At 47.3% G+C, this 21307-nt stretch overlaps 1 non-coding gene across 1 annotated transcript; it reads right to left on the bottom strand.

Moving 5' to 3' along the window:
• Positions 1-17040: 17040 nt before the first annotated feature.
• Positions 17041-17121, bottom strand: LOC123592324. Its single transcript, XR_006709712.1, has one exon. It is a non-coding gene; the product is annotated as a small nucleolar RNA R20 (small nucleolar RNA).
• Positions 17122-21307: the final 4186 nt, after the last annotated feature.

Below are 21307 nucleotides of genomic sequence, written 5' to 3'. Positions count from 1 at the left end.
AGAGGGTCTTTCTGACACTGAAATGGACAGTAGGGTAACACTTTGAATACAAGGTACTTTGGCAGATACACACAAAAATCGCAGACATCCTGGTAGAGTACAGTGGGTCATTCCCAGATGGTGGCACTGAATGGGTAATAGGTAAAGAGATACTGAAATCCCCAGGAAGGCAGAATGGAGTCAGATGATTCTAGACAAGAATGAGGGTGTGGGGGATGGGGCCACCTGTGGAGATGCAGACTCGGGGGCAGACCCCCTGGCAATTCTCCAGGGAAGTGTGGTGCACGGATGTTGAGCGAGGCACCAATTCTCTTCCTCATCCCTGCTCTTCCCTCATTTCTGTTTGTCCCCCGGGAACTGCCCCTTCATGAGGACAGAACTGTGGGTGCTCTCCGATGGCGGAAGCCATGTGGTCATGTGGGCCTGGAGGCACAGACAATCAGTACCCGCTGACAACCGGGGTGGCAGGCGGCCAGTGGCACTGTGTGTGCTGGTTCGCTTCTCCCCACCTACCTCGAGGCCACCCTCCCCTGCAGGGGTGAGGACACTGAGGGCAGAGCGGTTCAGGAAGTGCCCACACCCCACAGTGAGGAAAAGGGCTGGTCTGAATTGAGACCAGGGTTTCCTCCAGAAGTTGTATTCTTTTGTTTTTATTTTTATTATAGAAATTGCAAATGTATGCAAAACTAGAACAATACAGCTACCCCGCTGGGGGGGGATCCCCCAGGTCTCACGCCACCCTCACCCTTACAGAGCGTCATAGGATTTTTAGAGCAAATTCCAAGGGGAATATCATTTCCTCTTTATTTATTTATTTATTTATTTATTTATTTATTTATTTATGTTTTTTAGTATGAAATTTAGTGTCAAATTGGTTTCCATACAACACCCAGGGCTCATCCCAACACGTGCCCTCCTCAGGGCCCATCACCCACCCTCCCTCCCTCCCACCCCCCCATCAACCCTCAGTTTGTTTTCAGTTTTTAAGATTCTTTTATATTTTGGCTCCCTCCCTCTCTAACCTTTTTTTTTTTCTTCCCTCCCCCATGGTCTTCTGTTAAGTTGCTCAGGATCCACATAAGAGTGAAAACATACGGTATCTGTCTTTCTCTGTATGACTTATTTCACTTAGCATAACACTCACCAGTTCCATCCATGTTGCTACAAAAGGCCAGATTTCATTCTTTCTTATTGCCACGTAGTATTCCATTGTGTATATAAACCACAATTTCTTTATCCATTCATCAGTTGATGGACATTTAGGCTCTTTCCATAATTTGGCTATTGTTGAAAGTGCTGCTATAAACATTGGGGTACAAGTGCCCCTATGCATCAGCACTCCTGTGTCCCTTGGGTAAATTCCTAGCAGTGCTATTGCTGGGTCATAGGGTAGGTCTATTTTTAATTTTTTGAGGAACCCCCACACTGTTTCCCAGAGCGGCAGCACCAGTTTGCATTCCCACCAACAGTGCAAGAGGGTTCCTGTTTCTCCACATCCTCGCCAGCATCTATAGTCTCCTGATTTGTTCACTTTAACCACTCTGCCTGGCTTGAGGTGGCATCTGAGTGTGGTTTTGATTTGTATTTCCCTGATGAGGAGTGACATTGAGCATCTTTTCATGTGTCTGTTGGCCATCTAGGTGTCTTCTTTGGAGAAGTGTCTATTCATGTTTTCTGCCCATTTCTTCACTGGATTGTTTGTTTTTCGGGTGTGGAATTTGGTGAGCTCTTTATAGATTTTGGATACTAGCCTTTTGTCCCAATCAAAATTGTACCAGCATTCTTCTCAAAGCTAGAACAAGCAATCCTAAAATTTGTATGGAACCACAAAAGACCCCAAATAGCCAAAGTAATTTTGAAGAAGAAAACCAAAGCAGGAGGCATCACAATCCCAGACTTTAGCCTCTACTACAAAGCTGTAATCATCAAGACAGCATGGTATTGGCACAAAAACAGACACATAAACCAATGGAATAGAATAGAAACCCCAGAATTGGACCCACAAAATTATGGCCAATTAATCTTTGACAAAGCAGCAAAGAATATCCAATGGAAAAAAGACAGTCTCTTTGGCAAATGGTGCTGGGAGAACTGGACAGCAGCATTCAAAGGATGAAACTAGACCACTTTCTTATACCATTCACAAAAATAAACTCAAAATGGATGAAGGACCTGAATGTGAGACAGGAAACCATCAAAACCCTACAGGAGAAAGCAGGAAAAAACCTCTCTGACCTCAGCTGCAGCAATTTCTCACTCGACACATCTCCAAAGGCAAGGGAATTAAAAGCAAAAATGAACTATTGGGACCTCATCAAGATAAAAAGCTTCTGCTCAGCAAAGGAAACAATCAACAAAACTAAAAGGCAACCGACAAGATGGGGAAAGATATTTGCAAGTGACATATCATTTCCTCTTTAGATGTTATGGTTTGTAACTCAGAAATACAGGTTTTCCCTTTTTGAAAACATGGCAATATGAGGAACCCACTCCACAACCTTCCACAATCCATGTTTCCTGTCGTTACCTGTACCGTAGATGATCGCTGGCAACCTTGTGTATGTTTGTGTGCGTGCGTGTGTGTGTATCTGTATCTAGGGGCAAATGCTGCAGTTCCATTCTCTGTCTACGAAGGCTCTCACAGTCTTATCCTGGGTTCTCTTCATCTCTCTCTCTCCGTGGATGTGAGTCGTTGAAGAAATCTAGATGTTTGTCCTATGGTTTCCCGCAGTCTGACTTCCGCTAACGGCATCCCCGTGATGGCGTTAAGGATATTCAGCTGTCTCCTGTGTTTTCTGTAAATGGATAGGTCTACAGGCTTGACCAGATTTAAGGTTTGCAAGAATATTTCACAGATGATGTTCTACATGTCTAGTGTGACTTACACAATGTCCATTGTCTCTCATTAGGTGAGGTCTGTCACTGTTGGTGATCACTGCCTGCACCCATTCATCCAATAGGGTCTAAAGTTGTGATATCAAATTTCACAATTTATTGTGTACTCATCCCCTGGAGTTGTTTTACGAAAAGACACTTCACCTCATCACCTATTTGCTTCCCTTGAGGCAAATTCAAACAAGCCAAGCCGAGCAAATGCCTGTGTTGTCCTAGTACATTCCAGTCTTTGGGTTGGATATGGCCACCCCCAGTATCCTCCAATGCTGATCGATGAGTTGTTTTTTCAGTATTATTACAAACTCACAAATTCCAATCTATTCAATGTCTGCCAACGCATGACAGTTAATATTTCTATTATCTCAAATTTATTTTTCTGAGTATGTCTCATGCAACCTTGGTTGACTTGGATGGCTTTTCTGCTGTAAGGTGCGAAGAGATATTCTAAGATTTCTTCAAATATTTTCTTCCCCAGACATGGAAATCAGCAAGTGGATGCTAGTTCCTTTCATGGGCAGTGGTATTATTTAGACAGAGGCAGTCATAACCACTGCATAGCCCATCTCATAATAGAAAATACCACTGTGTACATTTAAAAAGTAAAAAAGATTGGGGCACCTGGCTGGCTCAGGTGGAAGAGTGTGTGACTCTAGATCTTGGGGTTGTGAGTTTGAGCCCCACGCTGGGTGTAGAAATTACCAAACAAACAAACAAAACAAAACAAAAACAAAAAACCTTTTTAAAAAGTACAAAAAAATAATTCTGTACATTTTATAAGTATAATTAGGTGTCATAGTTAACCTAAAACATCAAGGTGAGTGTCTGTGAAAGGGAAAGGAGTAGGGGCAGAGAGAAATGGATTATTAAAAAGAAGAAAAGAAAGGGGCCCCTTGGGGGGGGGGGGTCAGTCGGTCAAGCATCCGACTCTTGATTTCAGCTCAGGTCATGATCTCATGGTTCGAGCCCCTTGTGGGGCTGTATCCTGACAGTTTGGAAACCTGCTTGGGATTCTCTCTTTCCCTCTCTCTCTCTCTGCCCCTGACCGACTCATGCTCTCTCTCTATCTCTCTCTCTCTCTCTGCCTCTCTTTCTCTCTCTCTAAATAAATAGACGTTTGCAAAAATGAAAAGAAAAGAAAGGGACACCTGGCTGACTCGGTTAAGCATCTGACTCTTGATTTAGTTTCAGGTCATGATCCCCGGGCTTGTGGCTTCAAGCCCCATGTAGGGCTCTATCCTGACAGTGAGGAGCCTGCTTAGGATTCTCTCTCTCCTTCTCTCTGCCCCTCTGGCATTCATGCACACTCTTTCTCTCTCTCTCTCTCTCTCTCTCTCTCTCTCTCTCTCTCTCTCTCAAAATAACAAACAACAAAAAACAAACATTTTTTTAAAAAAGAAAAGAAAAAGAAAAAGGAAGAAGGAAAGAAACAGCTTCATGTTTTATGGACTGAAATGTTAATTAATTTATCTTCTGTCATCTGAAGGTCCATAAGTTAATAAATGAAATTTTAAAAGGAAAGAAATATAGGCAGATCCTTACGGAAAGTAGGTCAGTGGTTGGCAGGAGGAGATGGCAAGTGGCCGCTAATGGGTGTGGGGTTTCTTTATGGGATAATAAAAGTGCTCTGGAAGTAGATTGGGGTGATGCACGTATACTTGTAAATATACTAAAAACTACTGAATTGTACATTTTATAAGGGTAAATTTTATGGCTTGTAAATTATATCTCAATTTCATAAAAGGAAAGAAATACTCTGTTCTATTACCCTTCTAGATACACACCATAGAAAAGTTTACATGTGGAGTTGGGTGCTTGGTGGCGGTCAGGGATTTGTGGGCGGCCTGGGTGTCTGTCCCTGGAGCTGGATTAATACTGCGGGACGTATCACGTGAAACTCCACACAGCAGCCAGAACCTGTGATTCTGAGCTACAGAGCAACAAGGAAAAAACTTAAATACGTGGTGTTTTGTGCAAAATGCAAGAAACCAAATGAGATTTACAGCACACTATTTTACATAACTTTTTAATATGTGTTTATGTAGGCACACACTGCGTATGTTTCAAAGTTTTGCATCTGTCTAATTGCACAGTCACACACATCAGTGCATGTGCCAAGGCAAGAGGCAGGGGCAGCAGGTGAGACGCAGCCGAGGAAGAGAAACCACTGAATGGAATGGAGAGTGGGGGTCCTGCCTGAACCCAGCGTGGTCAGGGGCTGGCTGTGAGCCATGCGCATGGGGACCCTCTCTGCATCTGAGGCCTGAAAGAAAAACAAAATGAGCAACAGTCTCGGCTCTATCCAAATGTGTTCTGAAGTCATGACAAAGTGCCTTCAAAATGTTCTCTCTCCTGCTGCCCTTGACATTCCTGTCCCAGTAGGCTGCTACCTCCAAAATCCCCTTCTTCCTCATCCTTACTTTCCAACTCCAAAACACCATGATTCATTTAGTTCTTGTCTTTCTTCTTTCTGGAGAGCAAGTTTTACCCCCGTGGCCAATCACCCGCTCTTGGTTCTGGTGCTCAAAGAAGTTCTACTCCCAAGTGTCTGGGAAGCAGGCAGCCAAGGCTGCCCTCCACTGTGGGGGTGGGGGCCCCAGAGGAGGGCACAGGTGCAGCAGCTCTACCTGGAGCAGATACCATCCTCCGTGCTCTGATCCCTGGCTCCTAGCACCCCTCAGTGCCCCCAGGATCTGGTAACCCAGCCTCTGCTTTGCTGTTCCCCCAGCTCCAGGAGTGGGTTCTTGTTTTTTTAATTTGAGTTATTTATGGCTTGCTATAGTGTCTTCTTCTTGTGCTTTCAGCCACTACTACCCATGTAACCAATTCCTTGTATTAAATCCCTTCTGCTGAAAGCCCTGTGCCGGTTGTATTTCCCTGGTAGATCCTGGCTGGTTGGTACCAGAAGTAGGTTGGTACCAGAAGTTGGTACCACTCTGGGAAGCAGATCCCGAAAGCTGGGACTCTGTGATTGGTTTGGTCATCAGCATCGGGCAGTCGAATATGAGTAAATTCGTGGTACGCTATCAGTGTGAAGGGATCTCCTGCTGCTGCTGACACAGAACTTGGTGGGCCCAGGGCTTCAGGTACCGAGTGGCTGCTCCATGCGCCATTGTCATGGTCAAGATGGCATAAGGATCCTGGGGTAAGAATTCTCTGTCGTCACCCTGGAGGGTTCTAGAAAAAAATGATGAACACGGGGCCATGTCTCAGTGTAAGTCGTGGAGAAAAGCTACAGGACTCTAGAGCAGCCCCCAAATAATTTATTTTTTTTTCTTGTGGCTGAAGTAAGGAGCTTGTTGAAAATCAGACGCAAAACAGAATCCTGCAGCCTGCAGTGTCATAATGTGATTGCATTCATACACCTACTAACCATCTCGTGTGTGTGCTGGAGGATGGCCTTGGAGGAAATGCGATTTCGAGACTCCCAGTGGGTGCATCTGGATAGACTGGGATCAGGCTGTGAATCCTGAGCCCCTGAGTCTCTCCAAGGGCTCCTTGCCAGTGAAGTCGCCGAGGAGTTCGCTCACCTGGGAGAGGGGCTGTCCTCCCCAAGCCCACCCTCTCTGCCTCTTCTCCCACGACTAGAGTCAGCTCTCTCTACCCTTGGGGGAGGGGTGGGAAGCAATTGTCATGTCTGACCTGAAGGAGCTACTTTACAGCATGAAAGAATCATGAGAACTTGCTAATTTTCACCAGCAGAAATGTGAGGAAAATGTGTGGAAATGAATTTGAAGGGTGTCAGACCAAAGAGGATGGGAGATAAATTGGGATCAGGCCACTCTTACCCATCGCTCTGTACTCACCAAAGATTCTGGGCTCAATGTGTTAGTTCCAGAAGCTGTAAGTTTCTAATAATTTTCTTGATTGATTGATTGACTGATTGATTGATTGAAATTTGGACCTCGGATGACGCACATTGACCAGAGATGCCAAACCTTCCCTGGAAGAATGCAGAAAAAGGAATAAAAAGCTGAGCTCGCTGGGGTGCTGGATGGCCGGTTTGTCATATATGTGCGGCATTCCCCCTGGGTCCTCCCTGAGAGCCTAGAAGACGCTCCCCGAGAAATGCATTTGCTGGAAGACAGTGGTGTTCTTGAAAACTCTTGGTCAGCTTGGGATGCCAGCTGGGGGTACCACTGTGGACTGGAGATGATGGACTCCTGAGAAGGACAGACCAGAAGGCAAACATCCGAGTGAGAGAGACACCACCACCGCAGCCAGAAGGGACAAATGCAGATGGCTTTTCCCACAAGCGTCTTTGGTGGTAACTGCTGATCTCCATGTCTCCAGGGTGCTCACCTGGAAAGCTCACCGAATGTTGCTCAACACGTGAGATGACTCTCCATCCTGGTGGGCAGACACTTGACTTTAGAGGCACCGTGAAGAGTCATGCTTTCTCTCTCTACTTCCACAGTGGACCCTATTCATAGACTCAGAGCTCCTAGGCTGAAGGGGAGGCGCAGTCCCCAGGCAGAGGGTCATGAAACTGCTCCTCAGGTGTGCACTGTGGATACTCCTCCGTCCCTCTCCAGAGGCCCTGCAGCCATTGGCTGGACAGAGATGAGCTGTGTGTTCTCTGTGCCCTTGATCCTGCCTCTCAAGTGACATTCATTTCCTGGAAGCCCAACGTGACTGCAGCCCCCCAGGTGTGGTGCTCAGGAGACGAACGGCCTGGCTGGTCCAGGCAAGGTCCTCACAGTCTTTTCCCAGTTCTTTAGTGCCCAGTCAGAGTAGACGTTCATGGCAACCCGCAGAACCCTGCACGGCTCCCTGGACCGGCTTGTGGGAGCCGTTCTGGGGTAAGAAGTAAGCGAAAGGCTGGGATTTCTCCTCGTGGTCCAAGGGTGAGGGGAGCAGTCAACAGGTCCTGCAGAATTGCTGAGAACGGTCACGGTCACTCTCAGAGGCCCGTATGTGCGGGGCTGGGGCTCTGCATGGAAGGGGTTGATTGGTCCTGTGCACAAGGCGGAGGGGTCTGGGAGAAGGACACGTTATCTCAGAACTGAACCGAAGAGGAACCCAACCAACCTGAGCTTCTCTTCTGGACACCGAATCTTTGCTGACATAAACCAACACATGCCGTGTCACCACCTCCAGCCTGGGATGCCTGGAGTGGCTTCTGGTTCCCCAGCGTCCCCACCGCAGGCTCTAATGCAGGGAAGGGAATTGTCAACTGCAAACACAGTGATAAAATAATTTTCAGACTAGCCATGTTCGTTTCTACATCAAGACCCTGTTTTTTGTGTAAGATCCCTTCTACTGAGCAGGAAAGTCATGGACCTGATTTTCACTGGGGGATCATCCCTCCCTGGCTAACAATTAAAGGAGAGGGAGAGACAAAAAAAAATAAATTGTGATTTAATCCCTTGAGGGAGTCGTGCCTCCAACGAATTGTTTACCCCAGCATTGATTGTGATTAAAATTAGTCGTCTGATTATTTTCTTCCGGCCTGTTTTTTTTTTTTTTTTTTCCCTGCAACTGGAAATAACACTGTATTCCCAGTAGTTAACAAAGTTTGCGGTGCATCATGGGTGCTCTATAACTATCGGTTGAAATAAGCAAAAGCTTAATTAATTTCCTAGGAGGGACAGTAAATGCTCCAGAAGGGAAGGGTTGTCCCAGGTCACAGAGGGGCGACTAGCAGAGTTGGAACTCAGACCTGCGTCTACACACTCCTCACTCAGTGCTTCTCCGGCAGATCAAACTGAATCGTCTTCTCAAAATCAAAAATGATACATAGGTTCTTTCTGGAAGCTTCTACACGGGACCCCTGCAGCCACGCAGTGAAGGTGTGTGATCTCTGCTCCCTGGCTGAGCTCACTGAGTCACAGAAGAGTCTGGCTTCTCCCTCGTTGCCGGGTAGTGGCCAGGGGCCAGGAAAGAAGCATGTGGCCCCATCCAGAATGTAAACTGCCCGGGAGGGGAGAAGTGTGATTTATTCACCGATGCAGGGTTCTCACTGTGAGGCCCCGAACCAGCAGCCTCGGCATCAGTAAGTGCTCGGTAAGCGCGTGATGGGTGATTGAAGGAACCTCGATTACTCCAGACCCTTCGCGGGGATATGGAAGCCTACATCTTCTGGCTGCCACTCAAGTTCACAGCTCCATTTGCGTTCCAAACCTAAAAAAATCAGAGAACAAACAATCCCCCTTTTTAAAAGCCAGATATTATTTTTTTTAAGCAAAAGTGATTATATAGCTTTTTTAATAAAGTTAACCAATTTCCTTATCCTTGGCATGGCTTTCTTCCATCGGCAAAGGAAGGCAAGCAGGTTTCCCATAAACGGCACTTACTGGCTTGACAATATGATTTGATTTATAAAAATTCAATTTACACAGAACTTTCAAGAGAGACATTTGTTGTGGAAAGTGGGGTTTTTGACGTTTGGTCCTGAGATCGATAAGTCTGGGACAGTTGTGAGTTAAGGGCAAACGCCTGCATCCCCTCCCCTCGGCGGTGGGGATATAGGTGGGCGCTGTGCTCTGAGGCGGCCGGATGGCAGGCATAATTCCCCGCTACACACAGGCAGGTCAGCAGAAGGGCCATAAATCCACACGGTGCCAGGCAGCTTCAGGAAGTCTATAAAGTGTGTATTTACAGAATTGTGCCAAATTGTTACGGGGGTTTAAAAAAAAATCAATCCTCAGATCTATCTACCCTCATAGAGAGTCTGTCATACAGGAAATGGTCAATAAACGTTGTACGGAATATTGATAATGGTCATTATTAGCACTGTCATCTACACCGGCGTCTTTCCAACTGGAATATGCAAAACAGATGGGGCCTATGATAAAAGATGTGGCTCCACCCACTTTGGGGGGGGTTGTAGCTGAGCCTGGTGCTTTAGGTATTTAATTTCAGATTTATCTCTCTGTTCTCCGACTAGACACCGTATAGATTTTCTGAAGTTCCGGGAGAATGCTTGAAGACACATAGTTGGTCCTTTCCTGCTCTGCACAATTGCCAAATAAAATGTTACCCAGAAAATACACCAGTAAGTGAAAACCTGTGTAATCACAAGGGTGAAATACTGACGCGTTTTCTGCGGAGAGCAGACGAGACCAGCAAATCATCCCTCTAAAGGAGTGAACGTGCAGAGGAGAGGCTGGGTCCTGGCCCCCCACCCAGGGCCTGGGGCGGGGGAGAGGCGCTGGATGGAGGGCTGTGTGAGAGGGAGGCTCCTCTGAGGGGGTCCCCCCAAGGATGGCAGAGTGGACGGCAGGGAGGGCATGGCGCGGGGGGCTCCCGTGGGGCCTGGGGCTGCAGCGTGGACACTGTCTTCACAACCGGCTGCCCAGGAAATAGCCCTATGCACCTGCCAAGGGTCTGCATCGGTGCCTCACGCAGCCACCAGGGGCAGAGCTGGCTGCTGACCAGCGGGGAAGGGCTGTTCCCGAGCAGGAAGGGGCCTGCCCCCAGGGTGTGGGTGTGGGCCGGGAAGGCCTGGCCCGGGGCTCTCCTGTTCCCTTGTACTTACGCATTGCTGCACGACAAAATCACACAGGCTTAGCACCTCAGAACCCCGCGTATTTAGCATCTCAAGGCTCCTGGACCGGGACTCAGGCCGTGGCGTAGCTGGGTCTCAGTGGGGCTGTGGCCAAGTGTCAGTTGCAGCTAGCATCTCACCTGTCGCTCTGATGCCAAGTTCACGGAGCTGTTGGCCCCCTGGAGGCCGTCCTGCCCAGGGCTCCAGTCTCTCACTGTCCGTCCAGAGGCTGCCCACAGTCCCGGCAGGGCAGAGCCTCACCCACACTACAGGGGAACATTCCGCCGGGAGGTGAGCATTGTGGGGGCCACGGGGGAGCCCGCCCCACCCAGCCAGCAGACCCGTAACACTCTGGCACCGACGGAAGGTCTGAGGCGGAACGTCCACGCCGAGTGGGGCACCAGAGGGGACGACAAGGAGGGCAGAGTGTGGCCGCTGGGGAGCGCGGCCCCAGTGTCACCTCCAGGCAGAGTTCTGTCCTCGCTGGGGTCAGAAGGCATAGGACCACTGGGAAGCGTCTTGTGTGGCGAGACGGGAAGGACCCCCCCTGCGTGCACTCCCCGGCACACGTGTTCATCTGTTCATTCAGCGGACACTCCCTGTGCGCCTGCCGCCTGCTCTGTGGCAGGTGCCTCAGGGGACCACGGGCTCCCTCACGAGCTGTCGTCCGCAGGCGGGGGATGGGAGGCAGGGAACAAGTACGTTAACAAGGCAAATGTATAATTTAATGTCAGGCGGGAATTAGCTCTCTGAAAAAGGTATTCAGAAAAGCAGCGATGATTCTGGAAGCTGAAGAACCCTGAGAAACCAACCGACTACCAAAAATGTTCACCAAAAATAATGTGTCTGCAAGAGGAGGGAGAAGATCGTGTGTTTACAAAGACCGTGTGTTGAGGGGCGCCTGGGTGGCTCAGTCGGTTGAGCGTCCTACTTCGGCCCAAGGCATGATCTCACAGTTTGTGAGTTCGAGCCCCGCGTCGGGCTCTGTGCTGACAGCTCAGAGCCTGGAGCTGCTTCGGATTCTGTGTCTCCCTCTCTCTCTGAACCTCCCCTGCTCATGCTTTGTCTCTCTCTGTCTCTCAATAATAAATGAACGTTAAGAAAAAAAAATTTTTTAAAGAAAGACCACGTGTTTAGAAAGACTCACGTGCACAGTGGCCTGCTTACAGGCTCTTATAGAGAAGGACTCGGAGAAGGGCAGGTGGTGGTGGGGGGGGGGGACACACTGCATGGATCGCTGGGAAAGGACGCAGGTGTCTAAGACAAACCCACGGTATCAGGACAGCAAATGGCACGACAGTGACGAGCCAACTCAGATGTTCTCAAGAGCCCGGTGGGGAGACGGATGCAGGTTTCAGAAGAATCCAGAATCCTGCCAGATGCACCCTGGGCTGGGAGGCCCACAGAGAGCCTCCCCCCACCCCCTGACAGGTGGGAACGCCTCAGCTCTGCAGAGGAGCCCCTGAAAAAGCAGCCCCTGCATATCGGGTGACCGCTGAGCACGGACTGCGTTTCAGGCACCAGGACCGAGCTGCGAGCAGGACACACAGGGGCCCTCGGGCTGCTGCGACCAGGGGACAGGTCTGCAGGATAAATTTGGCCCCTGCTCCGCACTATGAAAACCATGCAAAGCCGTGTGTGGCTGAGCTTGGGGAGGGCAAGCCTCCCTTCGGCTAGGATGCTCTGGAAAGTTCTCGGGCCCAACCAGCAAGGAGGCAGCCCCATGATGTGAGGGAAGAGACTTCCCGGCAGAGAGAATTCAGGGGTTATGGCCTCCAGGATGGGCCGGTCCCGAGGTCTTTGGGGAGTGGTGAGGAGTCCCAAGTAACAGGGGCAGCAGGTCGGGAACCCTGAGGGAGGGAGGCCAAGGCTGAGCTCCCCGCCAGCCCCACGGTGGGGCCAGAACCTGGTGACAAGTGTGGGTTCCCTTCTGGCTGCTGGGAAAGAGCCATGGATGGTCTAATGGGAAATAAGCAACCCTCAGAGACAGAAATAGCGCTTCCTGGAGCTCGAGAACATCCAAATCTGCATATCAAAAGCACTCATTAGACATCAGGCACACTCCATGCACCGCGGACATCAGGTAGGTGTGTGAACTTCACCTGCGGTTGGATTTCAGCCTGAGAAATGATGGCCTCCAAGGAGGAAGGACAGAAAAAGCAGCCTCGCGGCACTGGAGAGCTCCTCCAGCGAGACGGAGACAGGGCCACTCAGGTGTCCCGGCCCGCGGCCCGTGTGCCAAAGCCTCCCCCACCCCCCGCGACGAGGGACAGGAGAGAGGCGGTGTCCCCCGTATTCTCCACAAAGTGCACCCACCACAGGTGAGCGGGAGTCCCGGGCTCAGCCTCAAGGCCACTGGGAGCCACAACCCGCTGACAGCAGATGTGTTCCCCGGAGGCCACAGCCCTACAACGGGGTATTTACGGCCCTGCCAGAGCGTCACCTGAGCCCAAACCACAGGCAGCTACAGACAAGGACGGTGGTCACGCCAGCAGCCACGGGCATCGGACTCAGGCCAAGATGTTGGGAGCCTCACTGAGACGTGGCCAAGGATGTCAGAGGGATGAACTTCCCCCCGCGGAACCCACACCAGCCTGGCCTTGTCCCCCCTCCACGCTCCAGAAGTGGAGGTGAGGACGCAGGGGACAGACCTTCCGGAACTCTCCGTGCTCGTGGCCCACGGTGACCACAGATTTATTTAGCAGGTGACCCACAAACTCTTCGCTTTCTTCTTTCGGCTTCGGTCAGTCTGGCCTGAGCCACCACTGTTGGAACGCAGGGTCCCAGGGGCGGGGACGCCAGGGCCAGGTGCACTCTGTGTGTGGAGAAGAACCTTCTGGGCACAGACCCGCAGGAAGATGCTCGTTTCTGTCCCGGGGTCTCGAGGTCTTACTGTCCCTGAAATCCCAGGAAGGGGAGGCCTTGCCTCGATCTGACAATAGCCCGGCTGCAGGAGCTGGTGAGGACGTGGCCGTGCCACGCGGAGGACACAGCAGCGCTCAGTGTTTGTGGTCACCAGGTTCTCCTTGTTCCTCCGCAGGGGAGGGGACAATCCCTGAACATTGTATGGACCTCACAGGTAATAAGCCGATTTGATTTTGTCCCCCTTTTCCCTCAGGGGTGAGTGGAAGGGGCCACCCACCCACCCGGGGACCTGGGGACCCGGGGACACTCCTCCACCCAGGGAAGCCCCCGCAGGGGACGCTGCTCCTGCTCTGTAGCTGTGATGGCCAAGGATAGACCGTCGGGCTGGGCCACACCGCCTGCCCCATCTTCCGTGTCCGAGGAAGCCTCAGTATACATAGTAGCTCTCTCCCCCCCGGGGCCTCCCTCCCTCCCTTCCTGCTTCCTTCCTTCCCTCCCTCCCTCCTCCCCCTTCCTCCCTTCCTTCCTCCCTCCTTTCCTTCCTTCCTTCCTTCCTTCCTTCCTTCCTTCCTTCCTTCCTTCCCTTTTTCCTTCCATCCTTCCTTCCTTTCTTCCATTCCTCCTTCCCTCCCTCCCTTTTTTCTTTTCTTCTTCCTTCCTTCTTTCTTTTTCTCAATCCCATAGAATAAAAGGAATAGCGTTGATTAGTTCCTCTAACTTTCAATAATGAATCAGAAAAGATAAATATGAAAGGCCTCAAATTAATTCTAAGGAGCTTAATTATTTTTTTTTTCCCTGGGACGCATTCTTTCTGAAATGAGTTTTCCTATCTGCCCTGCATTATAGCAGCCCCCTGGCATGGCAAAAGTTTATTTTGGGCTTGGGGAATGAATTTGCAATTAAAAAACTTGCTGTCATAATCATGCACATTTGCATAATACGGGCTCTTCATTAGAGCACAGAGAATAAAAACAGTCTGATAATCAAATCAATTCATCTGCTATTTGTTTAGAGTTTGCAGGACCCGTAGAGTCCAGGCTGATGGACAGGATGCACAGGCGTGGTGTTGGGGTCACCAAGCCCGGAGTCGGGCTGTGGTCGGTGGACCCGTTCAGAGGCAGAAATCGTGCCTCCCTGACGATGCAGAGAAGTAGTCTGGTGACTGTCCCCAGGCCCACAGGTAGTCGTGCTGGCTCTGACATCCCCGGTGTCCCCATGGAAGGGGCATATGTTCTGCAACATAAAACAGCTCTCCCAGAGTCAAAATTCCTAAGACAGAATTTCTGAGCAACCCGCTCCAGGACCATTGGGAGCAAAACTATTCGGAAATGCAGACGTCCCCTCCTCCTTAAACTCACATGTGTGCCCCTGGCCACCCACCCACCCACACACACTCCCTTCAGCTCATAATCGCTCCTGATTCGTTTCCATTACTGCCAAATTAAAATTCAGGCCCGATGTGGGGCCGGATTCAGAGCCAAGTGCACAAGTCCAAAACTATACATTGATTTTCAGATAGAGAACTATATAACTGGAAACAACTTGGAGTTGGAATATGATTGTTCCAAATCCAGTTTCCTATAAGAAGGCGGTGTGTGGTCTAAGAGGGTAGAAAGCCTTCCCGGAGGGATCCCACCATGTGAGGGGCATCGCTGGGCCCTGGGGCAAAGGGCATCCGCTCTGGAGGAAGCACCCGAGGGCTGAGCCCCGAGCTCCCATTCTGCCACGGGCATCCTTCTCAGAGGGAGGCCGTCTTGATGGTGTCGGGGCAGGTGGGTGGGCACAAAGGCCCCTGGGAGTGGATTCAATGACCCTACAAAGTTTTCTGAGCACTGGCTGGAGGTCAAGCCCCGTTCCAGCTGGTGGCCTCCTCCCAACCTCCTTCTCTGCCCCCCTCTCCTGCTGCAGGTGCCTTTCAGCAGACCCCACCGTCCAGCTTGTAAGATCCCGCCCCTGCCCTTCGCACCCTGTGTCTGGCTGTGGGGCCGTCGAATTACGACGTGGACGCTGCTCTCGGAAACGGCCTCCACGAGAGCTGGCGGCAGGGAGGTGGGGTGCCCAGGTGTCTGGCGACAGGATACGCCTTGCGGTATTTCAGAACAAGCCCAGGAGAGGTTGTACATGGACTTCCCATGTCCTCGCCGAGATGAGCATCTTGACTTCCGTGTCCTGGCTGGACCAGTCACTGTCGTGGACGCTTCCACTGTCACTCACTCACTGATCAGACACGGGCAGAGTGTCTCCTACGTGCCAGGTGCTCTCCCAGATCCCGGCGGGACAGCTCTAAGTGGGAGCTACTGGTCAGGATTCATTCTCTTACGTTCCGTGTTGTGCATAAGCGCTGTACTGCAGAACCCTCAGCATACGCTAAAGTCCATGTTTCACGTGCACAGCTTGGTGACCCGTGATGCTCCCTGTCTCGTCCCCGATACCAGCAATCTTTGCTCCCTCTTTTCCTCATCAGCCTGGCTAGGCATTTACCAATTTGACTGATGCTCTCAAAGGACTAGCTTTGGTTGCATTGACTTTCTGCATTCTTTTCCTATTTTCTGTTCCATTGAGTTCTATGTGACATTCATTATTTCCTTTCTCCTGCCTACTTTGGTTTTACTTTGCTTTTTTTTCTTTCTAGTTTCTTAAGGTGGGAGCCGAGGTCATTGATTGGAGAACTTTCTTTTCTTGTAACGTGGGTGTTTAATGATATAAATGTTCCTCCAAGTCTTTTTTTTTTTAACTGTATTTATTTTGAGAGAGGGGAGGGGAAGAGAGAGGAAGAGGAATTGAGAGAGAGAGAAGGGGGGCAAAGAGAGAGAGATCCCCAGCAGGCTCTGCACTGTCAGCTCAGAGCCTGACATGGGACTCGAACTCATAAACCATGAGATCGTGACCTGAGCCAAAGTGGACCCTTAACTGAATGAGCCTCCCTGGTGTGTCTCCAACTCCAACTCTTGCTTCAGTGACAGCCCATAAGTTTTGACACTTTGTGTTTTATTTTCATACAATTAAAAATATTAAATCTCTCCTTTGATTTCTTATTTGAAACATGCATTATTTAAGGGTATGTTATTTAGCATACAAATATTCAGAGATTTTCCAGAGGTCTTACTCATTCTTTCTATGGATGGAGTTCTACTTTGGACAGAGAACAGACCAGGTATGACTTGAATCCTTTTACATTATGGGAACTTGTCTTACAGCCAAAATACATTCTACCAGTTTGAAATTTTCCACGTACACTTGAAAAGAGGGAATTCTGACATCGTCTGGTGTAGTGCTCCGTAAACGTCAATCAGATCAAGTTGGTTGATGGTATTGTTCACATCTTCAATGTCCTTGCAGATACTGTCTTCTTGTTTTATCAATTCCGAGAGAAACGATTTAAAATTTCTGACCCTTAGGGGCTCCTGGGTGGCTCAGTCGGTTAAGGGTCTGACTTCAGCTCAGGTCATGATCTCCCTGGGTTTGTGAGTTCGAGCCCCGTGTCGGGCTCTGTGCTGACAGCTGGGAGCCTGGAGCCTACTTGGGATCTGTGTCTCCCTCTCTCTCTGCCCCTCCCCCGCTCACACTCTGTCTCTCTCTGTCTCTCAAAAATAAATAAACATTAATTTTTTTTTAAATTTCTGACTCTTATTGCGGATTTATCTATTTCTCCTTTCATTTCTATCAGTTTATGCTTTATGATTTTTGAAGCCGTGTTAGTAGACACATAAACATTTAGGGTTGTGTCCCCTTTGATGACTTGACATCTTTATCATTATGAAGTGATTGTCTCATCCCTTATTATCTTTGTTCTGAAATCTACTTTGATATTCATAGATATTCTCCAACTTTCTTCTGATGAGTGTCAATATGGTCTATCTTTAGTCATCCTTTTCCATTTTAGCCTGTTTGCATTTTTAAATGTAGAGCAGATTTCTTGTAGGCAGCACAAACTTGTATCTTGCTTTTTATTCTATGCCATCTCTGCCTTTTTAATTGAGGTGTTCAGATCACTTGCATTTGATGAGTTTATGGTGTTGTTGGGATTTAACTTACAACTTTGCTATTTGTTTTCTATTTGTATTATTTGTTGATTCCTTTTTTTCTGTTTTACTACCTTCTTTTGGATTAATTGATTATTTTGTGTGACTCCATATATCTCTTTTGTGGGCTTCTTACCTTTAATTCACTGTTGTGTTATTTTAGTAGTTACTTTACGTTTATAGTATGATCTTTGTCTTGTCACGGTCTACTCTCAACGAGTCCCCTCGAGTAAAAGAACCTCACAGCATTATACTTGTATCTTGCTCCTTCCAGATTTTGCACCTTGTTGTCCTATATTTTACTTCTCCAAATGTTATAAAACTCATAACACAGTGTTACTATTTTTGCTTCAAATAGTCAACTTCTTAAAAAAGAGATTTAAACAATGAGGAAAGCATGACTTTAATAGTTTCTCATGTGATTTCCATTTCTGGTGTTTTTTTTTTATTCCTTTGTGTAGATACAGATTTCCATGTGTGTCACTTTCCACGTGTCTGAAGGACTTCCTTTAACATTTCTTATAGCATGGATTTCAGTTTTTCACGTGTAAGTTTTTGGGAAAGTATTTAAACTTGTTAAAAATAGACAGATTTTTTCTTTCATTCAATACTTTAAAGATGTTGCTTAACTGTCTACTGACTTGCATTGTTTCTGAGTTAAAGTCAACAGCCAGCCTTATCTTTGCCCTGGCTATGCACTGTGTCTCTTTAATCTGGCTACCGTGTTTCAAACTTTTATTTTGAAATAATTATAGATTCCCAAGGAGTTGTAAAAATACTTCAGAGAGGTCACAGATACACAGAATCCCCCAGTGGGTACATCCTACATAATTATGGTACAATCTCAAAACCAGGAAACTGGGATCAGTAAAACGTGTATATTTTCCTGTCACTTTATCATCTGTTTGCATTATTGAGCTGCCAAGAAACAGAACTGTTTCATAACCATGCTTGATTGTCACACACTCCCTCCTTTCTCACGTGATCCCTAATCCCTCTGACAGTCACTAGTCTGCATTTTGTCATGTACATTTTTGCCACTTCTAGGATGTCATGTAAGTGGGATCATATAGTAATGTTACCTTTTGAGACCAGATTTTCTCATGCATCACAATGCCCTGGAGATTGGCATTCGCAGAAGATTTGCATGTTTCAGAGTTTGTTTGTTTGTTTGCTTGTTTGTTTTTAATTATTGAGAAGTGCTCCCTGGTATTCCTATGCTTACTCACCATCTGTGTGTCCCCCTCGATGAAACGTCTCTTCATGTCTTTGCCCAGTTTCCAACTGAAAATTTTAATTCTGTGTTTTGAAAGTTCTTTATAAATTCTGGATACCAGTCTTTTGTCAGTTACGTGGTTTGCAAATATTTCCCTCCAATCTGTAGCTTGTATTTTCGTTCTCTTCACACGGCCTTTTGCAGACAGAAGTTTTTAATTTGGATGAAAAACCAGTTTAGCATTGTTTTCCTTTTGGAGCCATGTGTTTGGCATCATTTCTGAGAAGCCTTTACCATGCCCTAGATCTCAAATATTTTCTTCTATATAATATTTTTAAAGTCTTATGGTTCTGCATTTTACATTTCAATCTATGATCCATTTTGGTTGATTTCTCTGTAAGCTGTGAGGTTTAGGCTGAGGTGACTTTTCCTTTTCCCCTTTTCTTTGCACGTTGCCCAGTGCTCTGACACCAGCTCACTTCTGTCACATATCCATTGGTTATACTTGGATGGAGTTATTTCTACGTCCTCCCTTCTGCTTCTTTAATCTGTATATCTGTCATTCTGCCAATGCTGTGTAGTATTGATTACTGTAGATAACAAATCTTGAAACCACATTCAGTGATTTGCCCACTTTATTTTCCTTTCCCAAAATTGTTTTATTTTCTAATTCCTTTGTCTTTCCAGATACATTTTTGAATGAACTTGTGTATATCTACAAAAATAGTTTTCTGGGATTTTGACAGGAATTCGATTAGACTAATGCATCAAATTAGGGGAGAACTGACATCTTTACAATGTTAAATCTTCAATCCATGCCTGTGGTATGTCTCTCTATTTAAATTTAGATCTTCATTTCTATAGATATCAACATACATGTCCTATGCATGTTTTGTTAGATTTGCACCTAAATACCTCATTTGTGAACAATTATAAATGGCATTGTATTTGGTATTTTCTGTTCTCACATGTGCATCGTTAGTATACAGAAATGCAGTTGAGTTTTTGTCTTCCAAGATTTTATTCAAATTCAAGTTAGTTAACATATAGTGAGTGTAATAATGATTTCAGGAGTAGAATTTAGTGATCCCTCACTTACATATACCACCCAGTGCTCATCCCAACAAGTGCCCTCTTTAACTCCCATCACCCATTTAGCCCATCCCCCCACCTACCTCCCCTCCGGCAACCCTCAGTTTGTTCTCTATAGTTAAGAGTCTCTTATGGTTTGTCTCCCTCTCTGTTTCCTCCCCTTCCCCTATGTTCATTTGTTTTGTTTCTTAAATTCTGCATTTGAGTGAAATCATGTGGTTTTTGTCTTTCTCTGATTGACTTTTTTGCTTAGCATAATACACTCTAGTCCCATCCAGGTTGTTCCAAATGGCAAGATTTCCTCCTTTTTTATGACTGAGTAACACTCTAATATATATAATAATATATATTATTATATATGTGATATATATCACATATATATAATGTATCACATATATATCACATATATAATATGTCACATATATATAATATATCATATATATAATACATATATATGTGTGTGCATATATATATATATCACATCTTCTTTACAAATTCAAAAGATACAAAAGTACTAATTCGAAGAGGCACAAACATCCCAATGTTTATAGCAGCACTATCAACAAAAGCCAAAATATGTAAGGAGCCCAGATGTCCATCAACTGATGAGTGGATAAAGAAATGCAATTGATGGGGGGCCTGGGTGGCTCAGTTGGTTGAACGTCTGACTTCAGCTCAGGTCATGATCTCCCCACTCATGAGTTCGAGCCCCCATGTCAGGCTCTGTGCTGATAGCTCAGAGCCTGAAGCCTGCTTCAGCTTCTGTGTCTCCTTCTCTCTCTGCCCCTCCCACTCCCCTGCTCGTGCTCTGTCTGTTTCTCTCAAAAATAAACATTAAAAAATTTGGGGCGCCTGGGTGGCGCAGTCGGTTAAGCGTCCGACTTCAGCCAGGTCACGATCTCGCGGTCCGGGAGTTCGAGCCCCGCATCAGGCTCTGGGCTGATGGCTCAGAGCCTGGAGCCTGTTTCCGATTCTGTGTCTCCCTCTCTCTCTGCCCCTCCCCCGTTCATGCTCTGTCTCTCTCTGTCCCAAAAATAAAATAAACGTTGAAAAAAAAAATTAAAAAAAAGAAATACAATTGATTTTTATATGTCGACCTGTATTCTGTGACATTGATAGACTCTGTCATTAGAAGTGGACTGTGTGTGTGTGTGTGTGTATGTGTGTGTGTGTGTGTGTTCCTATGAAGTTTCTAGATAGACATCACGTTTCTGTAAATAGCAGTCATTATGTTTATTTCTTTCCAACTTGTATGGTCTTTATTTTCTTTTATTGCCATATTTTGCACTGGCTAGCACTTCCAGCCCTATGTTGAGTGGGAGAGACCAGGGAAAATGTCTTGGGCTTATTTCCAATCTTAGGAGAAAAGCATTCAGTCTTTCACCATTAAGCATGACCTTACCTGGAGGACATTCTGTAGATGTTCTTTATTGGGTTGAGGAAGTTCTCCTCTGCTCCTGATTTCCTGAGATTTAAAAAAAAATGTTTTTTAATGTTTATTTATTTTTGAGAGAGAGAGGCAGAGTGTGAGCAGGGAAGGGACAGAGAGAGAGAGAGAGGGAGACACAGAATCCGAAGCAGGCTTCAGGCTCTGAGCTGTCAGCATAGAGCCCGACGCAGGGCTCGAACCCACGAAATGGGAGATCGTGACCTGAGCCGAAGTCTGATGCTCAACCGACTGAGCCACCCAGGTGCCCCTGAGATTTTTTTTTTATCTTAAATAGATGTTGA

This window comes from Leopardus geoffroyi, chromosome B4 (genome assembly GCF_018350155.1).
Source record: "Leopardus geoffroyi isolate Oge1 chromosome B4, O.geoffroyi_Oge1_pat1.0, whole genome shotgun sequence".
Classification (NCBI taxonomy): Eukaryota; Metazoa; Chordata; class Mammalia; order Carnivora; family Felidae; genus Leopardus; species Leopardus geoffroyi.
This window is presented reverse-complemented; position numbering and strand designations above follow the sequence as displayed.